Below are 6,000 nucleotides of genomic sequence, written 5' to 3'. Positions count from 1 at the left end.
CTACATTAACGTCATGCAAAACAGGACAGATGGTTTTTTAAGTAAGAAATAAATTCACCTTTGCAGCTCACCTCATACAAGAGAACCAGTCACACAGTGCCAATATCTAAAACAACCTCATAATCCTTAATGCATTAAGAAAAGGATACATTATGACTTTATTGAAGAAATAGAAATTGAAGTCCACCTAAAACATATATATAAAAAAATGCTCAATGAGTAATGTACACTTACAAGCACCAGTTTCTTGGACACCTGCCACCCTGTTAATGAAAACTTCTTTAAAGTTACTCCACAAATTCGTTACTGTATCCATCTAAATGTATACAAACATGCTGTGCAAGCAGTCCACGACATATCCAAGCTGTGCTACCTATCTCTGCAGTTCAACTTTTGCACTAAGTTACCTCTTTATTAAAAAAAAAAAAAACTTTTATAGACTTTCAACCTACCAGACTTGTGCTTATGTCTTCTGGAGAATACTCCTCTGTAGTAAGTTTTATAATGTACCTGTACACATACACTTTTCATCTTCAATTATATGCATGCACCAGTATATATACATTATATTTAAATGCCAGTTTCCGAGACTAAAATTTCTACAGAGCAGCTGAATTGGCCTTTTTGTTAATTAATTTAAAATTTGATCCAGTACTGTACTGAAATAACACCATCTATTAGCACAACATTTAAATGAAGCCTTAGTTTCATTTATGTCACCAAGTTTATGTTGCCAAGTTTGTCTCACAGATGGTGTTGAATGTTATGTATGCTGTATCGACAATGCAAGCACCTTCTAAATCTAGCACCAGCATTTGAGAAAATACCAGACTTCTCCAGTAGTATGGGGCTGGAACTATTCAAGCAGTGCCACACATAACAATTGGGCAGTTTCCATTTGATTAATGATCTGATAAGATGATTCATTCTAAACATAATATGAACAATGGGTGCAAGTTAGTAATGATTGAAGTTTTACTGTGGATGTATAGGGCTTGAAGTACATAGTGATGTGTACTTCGATGACTCAGGTGTTACTGTTGACTGTCTAATAAACTTATCGTAGCCTATGAAAATGTCTAAGGATGGAAAGACACGAAGCCCATGCCTACTACAGTAGTACAAGTTTATAAGCCAACTAGCTCTGCAGATGATGATGAAGAAATTGATGAAATGTATGATGAGATAAAAGAAATTATTCAGGTAGTGAAGGGAGACGAAAATTTAATAGTCACGGGTGACTGGAATTCAAGAGTAGGAAAAGGGAGAAAAGGAAACACAGTAGGTGAAAATGGATTGGGGCTAAGAAATGAAAGAGGAAGCCGCCTGGTAGAATTTTGTGCAGCTAATCATAGCTAACACTTGGTTTAAGAATCATAAAAGAAGGCTGTGTACATGGAAGGACCCTGGAGATACTAAAAGGTATCAGATAGATTATATAATGGTAAGACAGAGATTTAGGAACCAGGTTTTAAATTGTAAGACATTTCCAGGTGATGATGTGGACTCTGACCACAATCTATTGGTTATGAACTGTAGATTACAACTGAAGAAACTGCAAAAAGGTGGGAATTTAAGGAGATGGGACCTGGATAAACTGAAAGAACCAGAGGTTGTACAGAGTTTCAGGGAGAGCATAAGGGACCAATCGACAGGAATGGGGAAAGAAATACAGTAGAAGAAGAATGGATAGCTCTGAGGGATGAAGTAGTGAAGGCAGCAGAGGATCAAATAGGTAAAAAGACGAGGGCTAGTAGAAACCCTTGGGTAACAGAAAAAATATTGAATTTAATTGATGAAAGGAGAAAATATAAAAATGCAGTAAATGATGCAGGCAAAAAGGAATACAAACATCTCAAAAATGATATCGACATGAAGTGCAAAATGGCTAGCTAAGCAGGGATGGCTAGAGGACAAATGTAAGGATGTAGAGGCTTATCTCACTAGGGGCAAGATAGATACTGCCTACAGGAAAATTAAAGAGACCTTTGGAGAAAAGAGAGCCACTTGTATGAATATCAAGATAGCTCAGATGGAAATCCAGTTCTAAGCAAAGAAGGGGAAGCAGAAAGGTGAAAGGAGTATATAGAGGGTCTATAAAAGGGTGATGTACTTGAGGACAATGTTGACTGGAATGCTCTCAAATTCTGAAGGTGGCAGGGGTAAAATACTGGGAGCGAAAGGCTATCTACAATTTGTACAGAAGGCAGATATAAGAGTCGAGGGGTATGAAAGGGAAGCAGTGGTTGGGAAGGGAGTGAGACAGGGTTGTAGCCTCTCCCCAATGTTATTCAGTCTGTATATTGAGCAAGCAGTAAAGGAAACAAAAGAAAAATTTGGAGTAGGTATTAAAATCCATGGAGAAGAAATAAAAACTTTGAGGTTCGCCGATGAAATTGTAAGTCTGTCAGAGACAGCAAAGGACTTGGAAGAGCAGTTGAACGGAATGGACAGTGTCTTGAAAGGAGGGCGTAAGATGAACATCAACAAAAGCAAAACGAGGATAATGGAATGTAGTCGAATTAAGTCAGGTGATGCTGAGGGAATTAGATTAGGAAATGAGACACTTAAAGTAGTAAAGGAGTTTTGCTATTTGGGGAGCAAAATAACTGATGATGGTCGAAGCAGAGAAGATATAAAAGGTAGACTGGCTCTGGCAAGGAAAGTGTTTCTGAAGAAGAGAAATTTGTTAACATCCGAGTATAGATTTAAGTGTCAGGAAGTCATTTCTGAAAGTATTTGTATGGAGTGTAGCCATGTATGGAAGTGAAACGTGGATGATAAATAGTTTAGACAAGAAGAGAATAGAAGCTTTTGAAATGTGGTGCTACAGGAGAATGCTGAAGATTAGATGGGTAGATCACATAACTAATGAGGAGGTATTGAATAGAATTGGGGAGAAGAGGGGCTTGTGGTACAACTTGACAAGAAGAAGGGATCGGTTGACAGGACATGTTCTGAGACATCGAGGGATCACCAATTTAGTATTGGAGGGCAGCGTGGAGGGAGCCCAAGATATGAATACACTAAGCGATTCAGAAGGATGTAGGCTGTAGTAGGTACTGGGGAGATGAAGAAGCTTGCACAGGATAGAGTAGCATGGAGAGCTTCATCAAACCAGTCTCAGGACTGAAGAACACAACAACAACAACAACAACAACAACAATGATGATGGAAAGAGGAAGTGTCATTTTTCTGATGATTACACAAGAGTGTGGCCTTTTGTCAAAAAAGGACACATGGATCAGGAAGCGTAGAGTGAGATTTGTAGCGGTTTCATCTCAGTAACTCATGGAGGTAAAACAGATGTGAGGCATCATACAAATAGATTCGCTGTGGCATCGAAATGAAAGCCTATTTCTACATTCATGATTACAGAAGATATCCAGGAAGAATTACTCATTGCTACCGCATCATCAGCATCAGCTTATAAAGTTGTCAAGCATCAGCAGTCCTTCAATTCTCTTGACTGTACCATAAAAAATGCCACACCGTATCCCAGCTCCAAAGTTGCCACAAAGCAATCTACAGCCAGGACCAAAGCTACAGTGCCTGTTAAAAATATTCTCACACCACACTCCATGTCCAAATGCATAGAACTGCAAGAAGTTTCATTTTATGGCATAGGCACCGATGCATCGAACCACAAGGCTGAAAAGATGTTTCGTTTAGTTGTTCAGTACTTTATTGAAAGTAAGGGAATGCAACAGTTGTTATATTAAGCAAACTTTTTATTTCATTTCTACACCCCCCACCTCAGTGTCCCAATGAAGTCGCAGCTAGAAATGGCAACCCTTTACCATTCTTTCGTTAAAATCTGCCAGAACCTCAGCTCGGTATCTAAAAAGTGTTGGGATAAAAAGGACTAAGAGAAAACAGACAACAGAAGCTAGACCAGCTGACAGTTAGCCATTCACTTAAGTTTCTCCTACACAGTTCATCAACAGTTACACACACAGTGATGGACATTTCACTGCCAGGTGAGGCTAGGGCATGCCACAGCACCAGATGTGAGGCTCTTCTGTGGCCACCACTGGCCTCAAGGCAATCAACACGTTAATGAACCACTTCTGTTATTACTGAAGCACATTCAACCCTCCCATAGTGTGGTCAAATTTACCACCTCGCAAACTTCTTAGAAAGAGCTGAGAGTATTTACTTTTAATTCATTTGTAAGTTGCTGTAGCACACTATATTGGATACAGTCATCATCAGTGGCAATATCTTTAGCTTCAGACATTGGGCAGTTGTACAACTAACTGGTATGTCATCAGAAGAGCAACTTACCTTTCTACATGGTTACTTTGTGGTGATGTAATTCTTCTTGGTTGCTCGGTGCTGATGGAATGCTGGACAGCTACTACGGGAGACCTACTGTAGTTACCAGAACTCCTTGTGACAGCTCTTCATACTTTTGTACAGCCAGTGAAACAATTGATTGGCTATAGGAACATTCAGTATCATCTGTATTGCTCTAATTGATAAATCTCAATCCTTGTGACTGAGGTTATGTGCAATTGGTTGGCAATTGAACTGTTCCTGGTGCATCATGCCTGAACAGACTTCTGAGTGACACTTATTGTTTCATGAACAGATGGGCTAAAGCAACATGAGGACTAGAATCAGCAACGTGTTTGATCGTGCTTACAATGTGATCCACAGGTTCCTGGATGCTGACTTCATGGGTGATGGGAGGGGAGGGAAAGAGGGCGACCACAAATCTAACAGCTGTACAGTGTGAGTCTGCATTGATGATCATCAATCTCAGTAATTCCCTTTCAAGAACTGCTTGATCTGGTAGATGGATCCAAACTGGGAAATTGTCACTGAAATGGTGATGATAGGTAACTTCCTACTGAGCAGAACCCGGAAAGGCCATTGAGCAGAAAAAAATGTTTGTGGCTAAGGATGACACTGTAACAGTGCTGATGTGCCTTTCTCCTTATCCTTCTATTGAGAATAGGAACCTAAAAAGGTGGTGGATTGGATGATGGGATTAGTGTGTTCCCTTGAACCAACTTCAAATTCTGTATCACCTGTGGAAGCATTATCAAAAGTAACTAAATTGTGAGTCTTTGGCCCATTTCTTAGGTCTTCCGTCATTCTACACTTAAAATTAGGACATACCAGAAGTTCTCTCCCGAGATCATCTCCCTCCTCAGCCCACCTTCTCCATGCTCCCAAAATCCATAAAACCCAATAATCCTGAATGTCCCACCATAATTGATTTCTGTGCTCCTACTGAAAGAATTTCTTCTTTTATTGATCAGCACCTCAAACCAACTGCCCAGAACCCAGCCTCTCACATCAAAGATACTCATCACTTCCCTCACCAACTTTCCACCGTCTCCACACCTTCACCTCCTGGACCTCTACTTGTCACTGTTGATGTCATCTCCATATCAACCAACATTCCTCTTGTCCATGATCTTGCTGCTTTTGAAGTTCTTCAGTCTCAAAACCCACCACCTCATTCCTCACGTGGATTTAGCAACCGTATCCTGACACACAACTAATACTTCTTTGAGGGGAAGGTAAAGGTTTGCAGGATAGGTTGCATTGATAAATAATTGTTAAGAAAAAACATTTGATATGTTACAACGTTCCTGATTTAATTAACACTGAAGTTAGCCAATCAGGTCATTGCGCACACAGAACGAAGCAGGCAGTAAGAGGCGGTGTTGTGAAACATATAAGGACAACTAATGCAAATTGCATCAGCTAGTGTACTGGATGTGGGCCATACGAGGACAAAATTGAAAATCGAGTGCATTTTACTTTTAATTTGAGTTACATTGTGCATTCAAGGAGTTATTGACATTTGGTTCCAGGGTACCTGAAACCGGCAATTTGTGTTTTTAAATGATTACTTCTACTGTACATTTTCAGGAACAGGAGAAATCTTTAAAAATTTTCCTACAAAAGAGTGCAACATACTATCTTTAAAAACTGGTAATTGTAAACAGCTCTCACACACACTAAAATGCGGTAATATGAGTC

Source organism: Schistocerca piceifrons, chromosome 3, assembly GCF_021461385.2.
Source record: "Schistocerca piceifrons isolate TAMUIC-IGC-003096 chromosome 3, iqSchPice1.1, whole genome shotgun sequence".
NCBI lineage: Eukaryota > Metazoa > Arthropoda > Insecta > Orthoptera > Acrididae > Schistocerca > Schistocerca piceifrons.
Note: the sequence above shows the minus strand (reverse complement) of the source record.